The sequence below is a fragment of the Scyliorhinus canicula genome, chromosome 3 (assembly GCF_902713615.1).
Source record: "Scyliorhinus canicula chromosome 3, sScyCan1.1, whole genome shotgun sequence".
In the NCBI taxonomy this organism is placed as follows: Eukaryota; Metazoa; Chordata; class Chondrichthyes; order Carcharhiniformes; family Scyliorhinidae; genus Scyliorhinus; species Scyliorhinus canicula.
Window position 1 is genome coordinate 145,463,505 of NC_052148.1, and position 17,448 is coordinate 145,480,952.

The following is a 17,448-nucleotide window of genomic DNA, read 5'->3' on the forward strand; positions in this document are numbered from 1 at the left end:
CTCTGGCCCATTGGTTTTGGCATCGTCTTTCTCATGTTTCTGCTAACACAGTACTAACACAGCTGAATTAACACCAAAAGATGCTCCAGTTTCCTTAATAAAGGTCTATGGATCTTGGTCTAGAATTTGGCAAGAGAGTAATGTATTTCTGCTTTAACTTCCTTTGATATTATTCTGCATTGTATTTCGTTCAGCAAATACGTTGTATAATAGCTACACACATCTTAGCAATGTAAAACTCATACTTGGACCCTGAAGTCAAAGTATGAGGCATTGTAACTGAATGAACCCAATTGTTAGTTTCAAGGGTTCATCTAACTGTGGAAATTATTGTTACATCCAAAAGTTTGATCTTTCCATTGCTGGAGTTAGAATCTTTATCAAGATTTGTTTTTTTAAGGCCAATTAAGACTTTATTAATTTCTGCTGAAATATTCTAGTTGAAATTATTTGGAACTGGACTAAAAATATCAAGAGGGCAAAATTCCAAGAAAATAACAAGCTGGGTGGATGGGAAATTCCAGCTACCCAACTGTTTGACCTTGATCAATGACAATTAGTAACAGCGATTGGCTGTGATGTTTCTTCCATTAAAACATTTCAAAAGTACTTCATTGGCTGTAATCTTTGGGATATCTTTAGGTCATGTAACGTGCCACATAAAAGCAATTCTTGTTTTTGCTTGTTAAAGTCAGTACATTTTTGCTTTTCCAGTGCGAAACGACCAGCAGTCGGAGAGGGCTCTGCTCCTTTTCAGGACAGTTTGGATAGTTTCCATTGGCAGCCATATGGAACTCCTTCGAACAATGTTTTGGCTTTTACAAATTGTAAGGGGCCCCATTTAATTAATTTGCACATTGTATTTTTTTAAATAAATGTAGAGTACCCAATTATTTTTTCCAATTAAGGGGCAATTTAGCATGGCCAATCCACTTCCCTGTACATCTTTGGTTGTGGGGGTGAAACCCACGCAGACACGGGGTGAATGTGCAAACTCCACACGGACAGTGACCCAGGGCTGGGATTCAAACCCAGGTCCTCAGTGCCGCAGGCAGCAGTACTAACCACTGTGCCAAATACCTCCCTAACTTGCAGATTGTCTTGGATCATAAGAGCTACAAACTGTTGTGAATATCAGGTACCTTGGAAGCCACAATGATACACTTACCTCAAGCATTTGACAATGCCACCATTAGCTGTATAATCCTTAAGGGAATCAAAGATATGCTCTTAGGCTGAAGCTCAGGAGACAAAATTGAAGTCTGTGATGTTTAACTATCTAAAATATACATATAAATACAAGTGGCTGTTTATCAATGGCAATGCATGTGCTCACTTGCCTTCCAGTAAGCAAGCTTAAGCAGGGTGCCAGAGTATGGATGGGTCCACCATACTCTCGATCCAGTGTATGCAGTCGTTCAAGTCCAGGAGAATGGCACTTTCAATACTTTATACACTGTAAATTCTATGATCAACGATCATCTTGCCTAGCAGACACAACACAGATATGCTAAGCTGAAAACAAAACAATAGACACCAGTCCCAATCTAATGATGACTCCTATCACAGGTGAGGAGATACTTCAATGAGCAGAGCATGTGAGTGGAATCCTTTGACACTACATTTAACATTCTACCAGAACTGTTGGAGAATGTGCAGCAGTGCATTTCCAATTATTCAGCAGCAATGCAGGAGGATTTTTACAAAGGCATAATATCCTGGAGTGCACAGAAAATCCATAGTCACCTGCAGTGAAGATCAAGAGGAAAGCAGGATCAAGATTCTCTTACAAATGCCATGACTTGAACACTTGGGGTTTTAAATGATCAGAATCTGTCACTGCTATATTCAACAGGCTGAGGAGGTAGGACAGTTGACTTTAAATTATTTTCAACCCTACCGCCTGCTGCCATATAGCTTGCAGATTATACTGCATGGGTAGCCCAGCAACAGGGGCATGACAGGAGAAAACATAGATGTGGCATGCTGCTCTCAGGATTGACAAAGTGCCCATTAGCAAGCATATGCTGGCGACCGACATCTTTTCAGACATCCAGCTAAAATAATAATTTTAATAATCTTTATTGTCACAAGTCAGCTTACATTATCACTGCAATGAAGTTACAGTGAAAATCCCCTCGTCGCCACATTCCGGCGAAGGAGAATTCAGAATGTCCAAATTACCTAACAGCTCGCCTTTCGGAACTTGTGGGAGGAAACCAGACCACCCAAAGGAAAGCTATGCAGATACGGGGAGAACATGCATGTCATGATATGCAAACATGCAACTAAAGAGAAGACACATCATCCTGGGTACCAGTAGTATATTTGTCACGGGCAATGACACCCACTGAGACAAGATATGCGCAGATTGGGAAGGAGTGTTTAGGTCTTCTCACCGGCATCCTCAAATTTCATGATTATGCTACGGCTTGCCAACATTTACTGTCGAGACAGATCATAGGCCTCTGGTCCACATCATCCAAAAGGATCTGAACGACATGACGCCTCGTTTGCAGAGAATCTTACTCAAACTCCAGAGGTATGATTTCAATTTGGTGTACACACCTGGCAAGGAGCTCATCATCGCCGATGCATTGTCCCGCTCCGTCAATCACCCAGTGAACCACTGGAGATCATCCAGCACATTGAATTGCAGGTACAACTGTGTGCAAGCACTCTCCCGGCAGCAGATGAGAAGATCATTCTCATCCGAGAAGAGACAGCCAAAGACCCCCTGTTGTAGCGAGTCATCCAAAACCTCAGCATTGGCTGGCAGAAAGGGCAATGCCCTCAATTCTACAACATCAAGGATGACATTCCGCTGATCGATGGTATCCTGCTCAGCTGGACAGGATCGTCATCCCGCTACGTCTCCAGAACATGGTGCTGTGGCAGATTCAGGAGGGACACCTGGGCATAGAAAACGCAGACGCAGGGCCCGGCAAGCTGTCTACTGGCCCGGCATTAACCAGGACATCACGGACATGGTCCTGAACTGCGAAACCTGTCAGAGATTCCAACCAGCACAGAACAACGAGATGCTCCAACCACATGACTTAGAGACCTCTCCGTGGTCCAAGGTTGGCATTGACCTATTCCACGCGAATGGTCGCGACTATATCTTAATCATCGATTACTTTTCAAACTATCCTGAGGTGCTGAAGCTGCCAGACCTCACCTCGCAGACCGTCATCAGAGCGTGTAAAGAGACATTCTCACGGCATGGCATCTCAAACACTGTCATGAGCGACAATGGCCCATGCTTCCACAGTCGAAAATGGTCCACATTTACCCAGAGCTACAATTTCTGGCATGTCACCTCCAGTCCGCACTATCCGCAGTCCAATGGCAAAGTCGAAAAAGGGGTGCACATCATTAAGCAGCTCATCTACAAGGCCTGAGACTCCGCTTCCGACGTACACCTTGCACTACTTGCGTACCGGGCGACTCCCTTGTCCACTGGCATGTCGCCAGCTCAACTGCTGATGAATAAGAACCTGCGGACGACGCTTCCAGTCATACACCTGCCCAACCTTGATCACCTCCCGGTGCTGCAGAAGATGCAGCAGGTTCGCGACAGCCAGAAGCAGGGCTATGATGTACATGCCACCGATCTGGATGTGCTATCCCCAGCACACATGGTCAGGATCAAGATAGCGGATGGTGGTCTGCTCCGGCTGTCATTGTAAGACAGGCTGTGCCCAGATACTATGTCATTCATATGGCTGATGGCTCCATTATGCAAAGGAATCGAAGGGCGTTGCAGAAAGTTGCTTGCCCATAACCACTTTCCCCTCCATTTCCACATGTCAAATTGCCACCTCCAGACACCTCAAACCACAATGCCGCCAGTCGTCTGTCAAGACACCGTCATCCCCTCCACCACTTCTCTGGCGGTCTATGAGGATCAGACGCAAGCCTCAGAGACTGGACTTATGAGCATTTGTTTGGTTTGTTCTGTTCCGTATTCTTCAGTCAATCACATAAGACAGACACATTCATATAAAAACAAAACAAAAAGAAAGGGGAGATGTCATGATATGCAAACATGCAACCAATGAACACTCAGAATAGGGCACAACCAATGGGCAGTCAGGACACTCAGAGGTGGCATCACCACAAGGGGGCATGACGTAAACACTATAAAAGGGATGAGGCACTCACACCCTGCCTCTTTCCACAGACAGACATCTGGAGAGTTAGACAGGGTTGATCAGCAGCATCACACCCCAGCACGTGGCTTAGAGCAAGCTGGTCCAGTTAGACTGTGTTACTACAGTTAGATTAGCAGAGAATCAAACACATTTGAGAACTGTGTTAATAGTTCAATAAACACGTTGAACTCATTTCAGAGTCTGGAGCATCCTTTAGTTAAGAGTGTATTAAGTAGCAGCCTGTGTTATCCGAAGCAGCTTATCATAACAATGCAGACTCCACACTGACAATGACCCCAAACCGGGAATCGAACCTGGGACCCTGGCGCTGTGAAGAAACAGTGCTAAACACTGTGCTACTATGCCGCCCATGGGATAATTTTTGAATCATACACAAATAAAATAATAATTTGCATGCTTGTTGGGCCACAATGTGTTATACTAGTCTGCCACCAAACCTGAACCATCCACAGAGGGAAGGGTTTGATATAGTAATAGGTTCAGCAATAGGAGCACAATTTATAGGGTTTCCAAAGGGAATATGAGGGGAGTCACAAGAACGACTTTATTATATAGATTCAAGAATATTACTCTTCTTTATGCAAACACATTTTGCTGAAAAGACTACACGATATGAGAGTTGAAGGACAGCAATTAAGTTCTAATATAATATAGCCACAAAATATTCTTTGGAACAGTGTTTAGTATTTGATTAATTTGTAATATTTATGGAGGGCCCAGATTGAAGAATTCTGGAAGCAGTTATCAATGAATGCATCACTGATCTTCCTCATTAAACTGTTGCCTCTGCCATTTTTCTCACCACGTCCACAACTGCAGCATATCTCTGTGCTAATCACTGCTCTTGCACTGCAAACAGCAGAAAGAAGCAAAATACTGCCATAAGAAGACATTTCACATTGAATAAACAATAATGCCAATGGTAAATCTACTGAAACAGCACTGTCTCTATGCCAACATCCGAATGGTTTCTAAGTCATTCCCTCTCTGACCTGCCTGGACTAATTATCTCTAAGATTATAACAACTATCCAATAGACAACGGTGCTGTGACCAAGTTTGTAACAATTTCAGTGTATGTACAACTGTCCTGATCATTCGAAGCAAAATGTGAATACAATTTAACAGAATTTAAAAGCCATCTTACAAACTGCCAATCAGAATAACTTATGTGCAGCACCTGGCAACTCAAGTATAATTTTGCTCTGCTTCCACATGAATAAGAAAAATAATAGTTAGCGAATCACGGCAACATCACAAGAGGGAGGCTCAAGAAAAATACCAATACAAAAGAAAAGACTAATTTATCTGTTTGGATAATTTGATCATCTTTCCACAAAGATTGTCTGGTTTTGTTTATCATTATTTTCTAATCAAACACAATGTGAAAAAAAAATCCATCTAGCATAAAATGTTAGATGCAGAAGCAAAGAAAATATAATGCTTTTTAATACAATTGTAAAATAATTGTTCTTTTTCAAATAAAGGAACAGAAGAAGCATGAAGTACAGTTATGCCCCACCTGATCTTTACTTAATAGAAATACAGACGTGAGAGACAGATAAACACCACCACTTTGTCCCATGTATTTGTGATGTCTTATTCATTACAATACAAGTACTCCTTATCCACCCAAAGTAATACAATCACCTCAGTGTTGCCAAATCAAAAATCCAGGTCAATATGGGAGGAAAAAAAAATCCCAGACCATGTTAGATCATTGAAGCTAGTCCAGGATCACATTGATCCGGATTTGTATTGCAGAAATCTACCTCCTGTGCGATGTGATCTGTGCTTCAGCCAGAACCAGGCCCTGCTTTCTTTTGAGCACAAAGAACAAATCAGCATTCACCAGAGAAGCTGGTTGTGGGCAGTGGTACATCAGCATGGGCAAGTGCATGGTCAATTCCAGCCCCACAGACCCTGGAGTCCCATTAACCAATAATTTGTGCATTTCCCTGAGATCCTTAACCTTTGACTGCTCCAATGAAATACAGACACCAGATTTATAAGTAAAACATTTAAAAAACTGTTTATTTATGACAATGAAAAGATGAATTTATAATGGAAATAATGGCACAATGCTCTACTCGTCTATTTCCAAAACCCCTGTCATATCCTCCACCCAGACACACACAAGACAGATACACAGTGGGAGCAGGAAACATAAAGAATAGGTGCAGGAGGAGGCCATTCAGTCCTTCAAGCCTGCACTACCATTCAAGATGATCTGGATCCTCCTGGATGTCCATCGCCCTGGCACAGGCTAGGCACTCTTTTGGGGATCGAGTAGTTAGTAGTCCACGACCTCAGGAGGCACCACTTCAACGACAAGTGAACTGGCCTCACTGGTCTTGACAGGTGCAGCTGGTTGAGCAGAAATGGGAGTCCTGGCTGCCCTTGGCTGAAGAGAGTTGCAGGAATATTCATGATGCTAGCTGGACTCCAAGTTGGGGGCCGCCACCTCTCGACTCCTCAAGTGGTTGATGTGCTTTTTGATGGTCTCCCCGTTCACATTGACCACTTAAGACACCGACCCTGACTGGGCCACAACCCGTCCTTGTAACCAAGGCAAACCTGAGGCGAAATTACAGACCATCACCGAGTCTCCCACCTGGAACACCCTGTAGCTCCTCTGCTCTGACCGTTGACTCTTCTGGGAGGCCTGACAAATCAAATTTGGAAACACAAGAACCAATCAGGTTCTCAACTGATGACTCATGAACAGGTTAGCTGGTGTGACCCCTATGGTTAAATTAGGATTGAGTTGTACAACAACAAAACATTAGCCAACCTCTGGCGAAGCAGTTCATCAGATTGCTTTTTCATGGCATTCATGAAAGTTTGGATGGCTCTCTCAGCCAGACCGTTCACAACAGGTGACAGGGGGCTGTCCTCGTGTGTTGTATGCTATTAGCCACACAAAAACCTGGAAATCATTGCCGGTGAAAAGAGGGTGCCATTGTCTCAATCAATTTACCCGGGAATCCCATGAATGGCAAACACTTGGTGAAATGCATCTATTGTGGCCGCTAAGGTAATACTCCCCATCTCTTGAACCAATAGCCACTTAGACTGGGCACCCACCAGCAACAAAAACATCTTGCCCACAAACTGGCATGCAAAATCAACATGGATCCTGGTCCATGGGCGACCTAGCCATTCCCAAGGGTGAAGAGAGGCAGAAACAGCAAAGATTGCTGCATTTTGCCAGGCTGACACTGTTGGACTAGTTCTTCAATGGTTTTTTCTATGCCTGGCCACCAGATGTAACTCCGATTCAACATCTTCATCTTTGACTGCCCTGGATGGGCACTATGTAGCCCTTGAAGGTGGGCCACTTGAGCTGAGATGAATGAAATGAAATGAAAATCGCTTATTATCACAAATAGGCTTCAAATGAAGTTACTGTGAAAAGCCCCTAGTCTCCACATTCCGGCACCTGTTTGGGGAGGCTGGTATGGGAATTGAACCCGTGCTGTTGGCATTGTTCTGAATTACAAGCCAGCTCTTTAGCCCACTGTGCTAAACCAGCCCCTGAGATGGGACAACCACCTGTAGTCCCCACAGGATCATGCCATCTTCACATGTCAACTCGCCCTGATGCGTTCAGAAGGGCCTCAGCTGTTTGGACTTCTCATATCCTTAGCCAGACTGTATAATTTGTTTGATCTTTGAAAGAACGGAGTCTTTTTGGGTCCAGATGCAGATGTGCCCCGCGGTCACTGACAGAGTGTCTTGGAAGTTTAAAGCCAGAATGATATCCTAGGGTGCAGATGGAGGTGAAATATTCTTGAGTAGGGGCAGGTGACTTAATGCATCTGCATTAGTAATTTGATTTCCAGAACAATGCTGAAAAGCATAGTTGTAGACTGCCAATAACGAATCCCAACCCTGCACACTCACCAAGGCCATGGGTGGTATCGCATTCCAGCACCATTGGTTCCCTGGGTCAAAATGCATTGAGGTTTAATGGTTGTAATGTTTGCTTCACAACTTGGAAGGCTCCCTCATGGAGTTCCCTCCATTGCCACCACTGATTCTTCTTTCATAGCAGGTGTAATGTTGTCAATGTTGTGGCTTAATTCAAAATAAACCTTCCATAACAATTGACCATACCAAGGAAGGATTTAAGCTTGCTGACATTTTTAGGTGCACACACGTCTTGTACAGCCTTGGTGTTTTCTCATCAAAGCAAAATCACAGGTATGTAATTTCTGAAGATTGAAAAGTACATTTTTTGCATTTTAGGTGGACCCCTGCATCATAAAACCTCTTTCATACTTCCTCTAGGCTGGCCATGTGTTCTTCTGGTGCAGTGCCAGTGCAAGCACATCATCAAGGTAAACCATCACCATGGGCTCAAATGCCTTCTGAAAGTCCAAATCTACCACATTGACTGGCTCCCTCTTGCCAACTGTATTGGTTACATCTTCAAAGAATTCCAACAGATTTGTCAAGCATGATTTCCCCTTCATAAATACATGCCGAATCTGACTGATCCTGTCACTGCTTTGTAAATGTTCCGCTATAAAGTCCTTGATAATGGATTCAAGCAATTTCCCCATCACCAATGTTAGGATTACTGGTCGATAATTCCCTGCTTTCTCTCTACCTCCCTTTTTGAATATCAGAGTGACGTGAGCTACCCTCCAATCTGCAGAGACAGTTCCACAATCTATAGAATCCGGGAAGATGACCACCAATGCATCCACTATTTCCAGAGCCACCTCCTTAAGCACTCTGGGATGCAGATTCTCCAGCCCTGGGGATTTATCCGTCTTCAATCCCATCACTTTTCACGGCACCTTTCTCTCCTGATGTTAATCTCCCTCAGTTCTTCCTTCTCACTAAACCTTTCATTCTCCAGCATTTCTGGTATCTGATTTGTGTCCTCTTTTGTGAAGACAGAGCCAAAGTATGTATTCAATTGCTCAGCCATTTCTTTGACCCTTGTAATGCATTCCCCTGTTTCTGTCTGTAGGAGGCCTACATTTCTCTTTACCAATCTCTTTCTCTTCACATATCTGCAGAAACTCTCAGGGCAGGGTTCTCTGAACCCCACCGGGCCGGACAATTGCTGGGTGGCGGCATGTATCCTGCCCCGCCGCCCTGTTGGCAGCCCCCCCCCCCCCGCCCCGACGATTCTCCACCCCACGATGGGCCGAGTGGCCGGCCGTTTTCGGCCAGTCCAGCCGGCGTATATTACACAAGGTCCGTACCGGCAGGACCTGGCTCTGTGGGCGACCTGCAGAGTCCTCAGAGGGGTGCAAGGGGATCTGGCCCCAGGGGAGGGGGGGGCATGGTGGCCTGGCATGCGATCGGTGCCCACCGATCCGCGGATGGGCCTGTGCCATGGGGGCACTCTTTTCCTCCGCGCCGGCCGGTGTAACGGTCCACCATGGCTGGCACAGAGAAAAACCCCCTTGCGCATGCGCTGGGTGTGACACCAGTGCATGCTGGCTCACACATGCATGCGCCAACTCGCGCCGGCCGGCGGAGGCCCTTCGGTGCCGGCTGGTGTGACGCCAACCCCGACGGCCCCGGCCCAGCCTCTGAAGGTGTAGAGGATTCCGCACCTTCTGGGCGGTCTGACGCCGGAGTGGTTCACGCCACTCCTCAGCACCGATATTGCCCGTTCGCCGGTTAGGGGAGAAACCCGCCCTCAGTGTCAGTCTTTTGGTTTTTTCATTTTTTTATTTTTTGTTTAATAAATTTAGAGTACCCAATTCATTTTTTCCAATGAAGGGGAAATTTAGCATAACCAATCCACCAACCCGCACATCTTTGGGTTGTGGGGGCGAAACCCACGCAAACACGGGGAGAATGTGCAAACTCCATACGGACAGTGACCCAGAGCCGGGGTTCGAACCTGGGACCTCGGCGCTGCGAGACAGCAATGCTAATCATTGTGCCACCATGCTGACCCCAATGTCAGTCTTTATGTTCTCTGCAAGCTTCCTTTCGTACTGTACATTTCCCTTCTTAATCAATCCCTTTGCGTTTCTTTGATAAATTCTAAACTGCTTCCAATCTTCACACCTATTATTTTTCTTCGCCAATCTGTATGCTTATTCCTTGGATCGGATACTATTTCTAATTTCCTTTGTAAGCCATGGATTGGTCCTCTTACCACCTTTGCTTTTGTGCCAGACAGGAATGAAAAGTTGCTGTAGTTCCCCCATGCGTTCCTTGAATGTTTGCCATTGCCTATCCATTGTCATCCCTTTAAGTAACTCTCCCCAATCTATCAAGGCCAACTCACGCCCCATATCTTCATAGTTCCCTTTATTAAGATTCAGCACCCTAGTCTCCGAATGAACTACTTCACTCTCCATCTTGATAAAAAATTCTATCCTATTATGGATGTCCAGTCTTGAGTTGCTAAATTTGTTTGAAATCTATCCCATTTAGCAAGGTGGTAGAGCATAGAACATACAGTGCAGAAGGAGGCCATTCAGCCCATCGAGTCTGCACGGACCAACTTAAGCCTTCACTTCCACCCTATCTCCTAACCCAATAATTCCTCCTGACCTTTTTGGACACTAAGGGCAATTTGGTGTGGCCAATCCACCTAACCTGTATTTCTTTGTGCCACACAACACAATGGAGGGTATATTCAATGTGAAGATGGGACTTTGTCTCCACAGGGACTGTGCGGTGGTCACTTCTACCGATACTGTCATGGAGTGATGGATCTTCAGCAGGAAGGTCGGTGAGGGTGAGGTCAAGTATGTTTTTCCTCTTGTTGGTTCCCTCACCAGCTGCTGGAGTCCCAATCTAGCAGCTATGTCCTTTAGGACCTGGCCAGCTGAGTCTGTGGTGGCACTATTGAACCACTCTTGGTGATGGACATTGACGTTCCCCCATTCAGAGTATATTCCATGCCCTTGCCATCCTTATTGCTTCCTTCAAGCAGTGTTCAACATGGAGGAGTACTAATTCATTAGCTGATGGTGGATGGTGTGCGGTAATCAGCAGGAATTTTCAAAGAATAGTACAGCACAGGGACAGGCCCTTCAGCCATCCAAGCCTGTGCTGATCATGATGCCTGTCTTAACTAAAACCTTCAGTAATTCTGGGGTCTGTATCCCTCTGTTCCCATCCTGTTCATTTATTTGTCAAGATGTCTCTTAAAGGTCACTATCGTACCTGCTTCCACCACCTCAGTGGCAGCGTGTTCGAGGCACTCACCACTCTCTGTGTAAAACACTTGTCTTGCATATCGCCTCCAAACTTTGCCCCTTACAGCTTAAACCTATGTCTCCTAGTAATTGAGTTTTCAACCTGGGAAAAGCTTCTGAGTATCCACTCTGTCCATGCCACTCATAATTTTGTAAACTTCTATCAGGTCGCCCCTCATTCTGTCATTCCAGTGAAAACAATCCCACCTCTCCTCATAGCTAATACCCACCAGACCAGTCAGCATCCTGGTAAACCTCTTCTGTACCCTCTACCTCCTTCTGGTAGTGTGGCGACCAGATTGTATGCAAGATTCCAAGTGTAACCTCAGATTCTGTACAGCTGCAGAATGACTTGCCAATTTATATACTAAATGCCCTGACTGTAAGCATGCCATATGCCTTCTTCACTACCTTATTCACCTGCTTTGCCACTTTCAGTGAACTGTGGACCTGTACGCCCATATCTCTCTTCCTGTCAATATTCCCAAGGGTTCTGCCATTTACTGTCTTCCCATCTGTATTAGACCTTCCAAAATGCATTACCTCACATTTGTCCAGATTAAACTCCATCTGCCATTTGTCCACCCAAGTCTCCAACTCCATAACCTGCTGAATCCTCTGACAATCCTCATCACTATCCGCAAGTTCACCAATCTTTGAGACGTCCGCAAACTTACTAATCAGACCAGTTACATTTTCTTCCAAATCATTTATATATCTACAAACAGTAAAAGTCCTAGCACTATGGAACATCACTAGCCACAGTCCTCGATGCAGAAAAGCACTCTTCCACTCCAACCTCTGTATTTCATGACCAAGCCATTTCTGTATCCATCTCGCCATTCCTTGTCCATGTTTAACCTGAAGCCATAAGACTTCATGGGGTCCAGAGTCGATGTTGGGGACTCCGAGAGCAACTCCCTCCTGACTCTATACCACTGTGCTGCCACCTCTGCTGGGTCTGCATTGCCGGTAAGGCAGGACATACCCCGGAATAGTGAGAGTGGTGTCCGGGACATTGTCTGTAAGATATGACTCTGTGAGTATGACTGTAAGACTGTTGTTTAACTAGCCTGTGAGACAGCTCTCCCAACTTTGGCGTCAGCCCCCATATGTTAGCAAGGAGGACTTTGCAGGGTCAACAGTGCTGGGTTTTGCCATTGTCATTTCCGGTGGCTGTGTAAATGCCGGGTGATCTGTCTGGTTTTATTCCTTTTTAGTATTTTTGTAGCAGTTATATCTCACCACAGTAAGCAATGCAACAACAGCACTTCATATTTAGTCAGTACACCACTTGACTTTTCCAGGGAAATAACAAATGTTTTGCTGATAAATTGAGTGTGAGCCTGGCTCTGGGTAACACAGCATAAATTCAGATGTTATCAGATCTTAATCGGAACATCACATTCAGTCAATCAATGGTCTCTAGAAACAGATGCAGTATATTTAAAAAGAGCACTCCACATTCCACTGCCTGAAAGTAGCCTTTATCAGCAGAAGACTGATAGGGAGTAGAGCAATTTCTTACCGTGGGTGAGAATGCCTGACCTCATTAAACTATTCTTGACTGAAATGTCTCTGACTTCAATGAAAAGCATAATGCTTAAACTACAAAGGAATTTGTAAAAAGCTGTCCTCCTGCCACAACTTTCCTTTGCAAAATCATGATGCTGTCACTTCCCATATCTTATTTAAACTGTCTCATGTTCCCATGATGTGGCCTGTTAGAGCAGCATTTAAGACATTTGCTTTAAATAATTGGAAGTGCCTAGCTGGGGAATAGAGAACTGTCATCCACTTGAATTCAGTATCAACACAGGGCTGATGTTTGTCGTTTCTTTTGGGTAGTACCTGAGGGCACTGGCAGTGTCGCACCTGGAACCCCATTTCTACAGCCACCTGAGCAAATGCAATTTTCAAATAGGCTGCAGAATGGCCTCATCTTATAATAAATGGAGCGTTCTTCAGATTACATTCCTACAGTATATATAAAACCACAATGCAATTTTAATAAGGGAAAGCATGTAGTCCACCCAAATGGAACTGAACTAGAAGTCCTTAAAAGGACCACTGAAGTGCACTGCAAAATTTTTTAGGACAATGTTATGGTTCTTCTCACCCATTGTTGGTCCTTCTCTGTCCCCACCATCCAGAATTTATTTATGTTTTCAAATTTAAAGTGCCCAATTTTCTTTCCAATGAAGGGACAATTTATCGTGGCCAATCCACCTACCCTGCAGATCTTTGGGTTGTGGGTTGAGACCCACGCAGACCTCTGGAGAGAATATGAAAACTCCACATGGACAGTGACTCGGGGCCGGGATCGAATCTGGATCCTTGTCGTCATGAAGCAGTAGTGCTAACCACTGCGCTACAGTGCCACCCACCCACCATTGTGAATTGCCCCTGTCCCTTTAACAAGCCACCTCCAGCACAGCTCATCTGGAAACTGCAGAGGAATTTGTAAAAATCTGTCCTCTGACCATAGTTTTCCATTACAAAATGATGATGCTGCCATTTTCTATATCTTAAACTTCCATGTTCTCCTGAAGTGGCTGGCTAGTGCAGCATTTATGACATTAGCTTTAAACAATTGAAGTGTCTGGCTGAAGATGCAGAGTTGCCAGGTTGCACCATCTCAAATTTCAACACTGGCAGCTTGCCAGAATCATTCCAGTGAGGTATAAAAATGCTCGGTCCTCTCGCCAATTTCATTGGGTTTGTGATTGCAATAACGCCAAAAGAAACTGTCATAAATGTAATTGGATATATTTTTACAGAAATATACACAAGTTATTCTTGTACCTCACTCCCAGTGTAGACCCTACTGAAAGGATAAATCTGACCAGGCCCTGCCTGAGGCCTGTTTTTATCCTCTAGTTCTGACGAGCCCCAAGTGGTGGGTCTCCGCCCCCTACCTGGGGAGCTCCTCTTCAATAAGCTCCATTGGAAGATCATTAATTGTTGGGAGCGATTCAGTGGCCTCGTTACACTCGAGCGAAAACGTGATGAGGCCGGTGAATAGCGGGAGAGGCCAAAAACGTGAACTGTGCCAGGCGCCAAACCTTTTTCGATGCAACCGGCAATGCCCATCTGCGATTGGCACAAGCTTCACAGCGCCTCGGCTATTCCCATCTGAGACTAGAACATGTCCCGCAGCACCTCATCAAGGTCCGCTTGGTACTCGGTCACATACCCAAGCGAGTCAAGCATTCTATTGTGGCCCTCAGTCATGGCCGTCACCGACTGTGCCACACCTTGTTCACCTTAACTCATGCTGCTGATATCATGTGACAGGCTCTCCACTGCGGTAACCACCCTAGCAGCGTTGATCATGGTGTCACGCATTGCCGGTGCCATCTCCTGTGCCTGTAGCCTCTGGGACTCCTCCAATCAGCTATGGACCTGCTGGAGTGTCGCTGACATTCCCTCTGAATATCACAGCTGCTCCCTAAAGTCTCCATAAATTCTGGGTAATCCTGCTCCAGAGGCTCAGCATCTGACTGGGATCCATCTGGGTCCTGGAATCTAGCAGCCCTCTGACTGCTATCTCGCCTCGGCATTCCTGTCTCCACCTGATGTGCATATGCAACTTTGTGGTGTTCACCATAATGTGCCCAAGAACCCTGTCCACTCTCATTGCCCACTTGGGTGCGTGTCTCTGAGCTGATGGACTGTTGGGATGACAGCTGTGACGCAGCTGTGGTGCAATCCTCAGGGCTCTCCTCCGATGTGTTGTCTTGGGAGGCTGGGTGGAGGTGGGGGGGGAGGGGGGGAACGCCTCGGATGGGCCAGCACTGTCAGCCGCAGATCCTGTGGGAGAATGGACATGTGGCCAGTGGGAGGAGGTCAATCTGCGTGGCACTAACAACTCATGTATCACAGTCTATGTCAATGGTTGTCCAGTGGGTCCTCACCTCAGCGCGACATGATGCTGGACGGGGGCGGTGCGAGGCACATTCCCTCGGGGGGGGGGGGGGGGGGGGGGGGGGGGCAAACTCATCCTTGTGGTCCGGTGTAGGTCGCTGACTTTCTTGTGGCACTGGGTGCCGATCCTCCTGGTGACGCTGCCCGAGCTGACCGACGCTGTCACTTGCTTTCTGGCGGCACTGGCTGCCCTGAGATTGATAGCTTCAAATTCCTGGGTGTACTCATCACTAACAATCTTTTCTGTTCACCACTTCGATTCTGCGACCAAGAAAGCACAAAATACCTGTACCTCTACAGGAAAGTAAGGGAATGCTGCATGTCGCATTGGCTCTTACCAATTTTTACAGATGCACCACAGAAAGGATCCTAACTGACTGCATCACAGCCTGGTATGCCAACTGCTCAGCCTAAATCCTGAAGAAACTACAGAGAATCGTGAACAAAGTCCAGTCCACCACGTGAACCCGTCTTCCATCCATTTACTCTGTCCACACCTCTAGCTGCCTTGGGAAAGCGGGCAGCATAACCAAAGATCCCTCCCACCCGGGTTATTCTCTCTTTCAACTTTTCTCATCGGGCAGAAGATACAAAAGTCGGAGAACACGCACCAATAGGTTCGAAAACAGTTTCTTCCCCATTGTTACCAGGCTCCTGAAAGGCCCTCCTATGGACTGAACTGATCTCTCTATGCATTTTCTTTCAATCTAGCTGTCCCTGTATTCGGAGTGATCCCGGGGCCCTATGGGCATGGAGGAGGAAATGCTGGGTGCCAACCAGGCCCATTCTATGGAGTGGCGATGGTGATCACCAGTTCCCCTGAGTTCCACCCCTCTAATAAAGCCTCGTCTGGCAGTCAGTACCCAGTACAGTGCTGCACAACAAGTGCACTGGGGCCCTCCAGCCCCAGAGCCCTCGGAGGATTCCTGCCAGGGACACCGAAGGCCACAGGATATGGAAAGTACAGGCTCCCACCACTTCTGATGTGCATCCTGGGGAAACAGCTAGACACAGCGGTTGAGCATACCCCTGCCCTCGACAGTGACCCGCTGATGGTGCTGACACAGTTCCAGCACCCTGCAATACTATAACATAGACACTGGGAGGGTGGGCACACAGGGGTGTGGGGAGGGTGGGAAAGGTTGGAGGGAGGGGGAGCGATGATGGACTGACCACATCCTACATGAAGTAGGCCACAATGAAGGTCTCCTTCGCCCTCCGAGCTTGCCGGTACCTCACCGCTGCCGTCTGTCCTCCAGCCCGTGGCTGGTCCTCCAGTTCCTTCCCGGGATCCTCCTCCAGCTGCTCCTGGTCCGCAACCTCCTCATCTGCGTCTTCCTCCTCCTCTGAGGTGGCCACATGTTCCTCCACCTCCAGCACATCACTCCACAGCAGACCGCCACAAAGTGGGCGACCCTGCTGGGGTATACTGCAGGGCACCACCAGAGCGGTCGAAGTATTGGAACCGCATTTTCAGCCAACTGATGCACCGCTCAATAGCAGCCCAGGAGGCCACATGGGCCTCGTTTTATTGGGGCTCTGCATCGTTCACCGGCCTCCATAGTGGGGTCATCAGCCAGGTCTAAGTTGGTACCCCTTATTCTCCAAGAGCCAACCGGTGGTTCTCAAAGAGGTTAGGGATATCTGCTTGGCCCAGTATGCAACTGTCATGCACACTCCCTGGTAACCATGCACACATGTGCAGGATTTGGAGGTGATGGTTACAAATGAGCTCGATGTCCAGGGAGTGGAACCCCTTCCTGTTGATGTAGGGCACTCCCTGATGGCCCGCTGCGTGCAAGGTGACATGCGTGCAATCTATTAGCCCCTGGACCTAGGGCATCCGGCAATAGCGGAGAATCCTGCTGCCTGGGCATCTTGTTTGGCTACTTCCATGTCGAAGTATATGTAGTTCCTCACCCGGGCAAACTGAGCATCCATGACCTGTCGGATGCACCTCTGGGCTGTAGCTTGTGATATCCCACACTTGTTTCGCTCGAGCCCTGGAATGATCCTGAAGTGAAGAGGTTCAGGGCTGAAGCGATCTTGGTGGCCACTGGGAGTGGGTGTCCTCCTCCATGTGGTGCCAAGTCTGTGAGGACATGGCACAAGTTGATAGACCTCTGTGTCTATTCGGAACCCTGTATATGCATTATACCT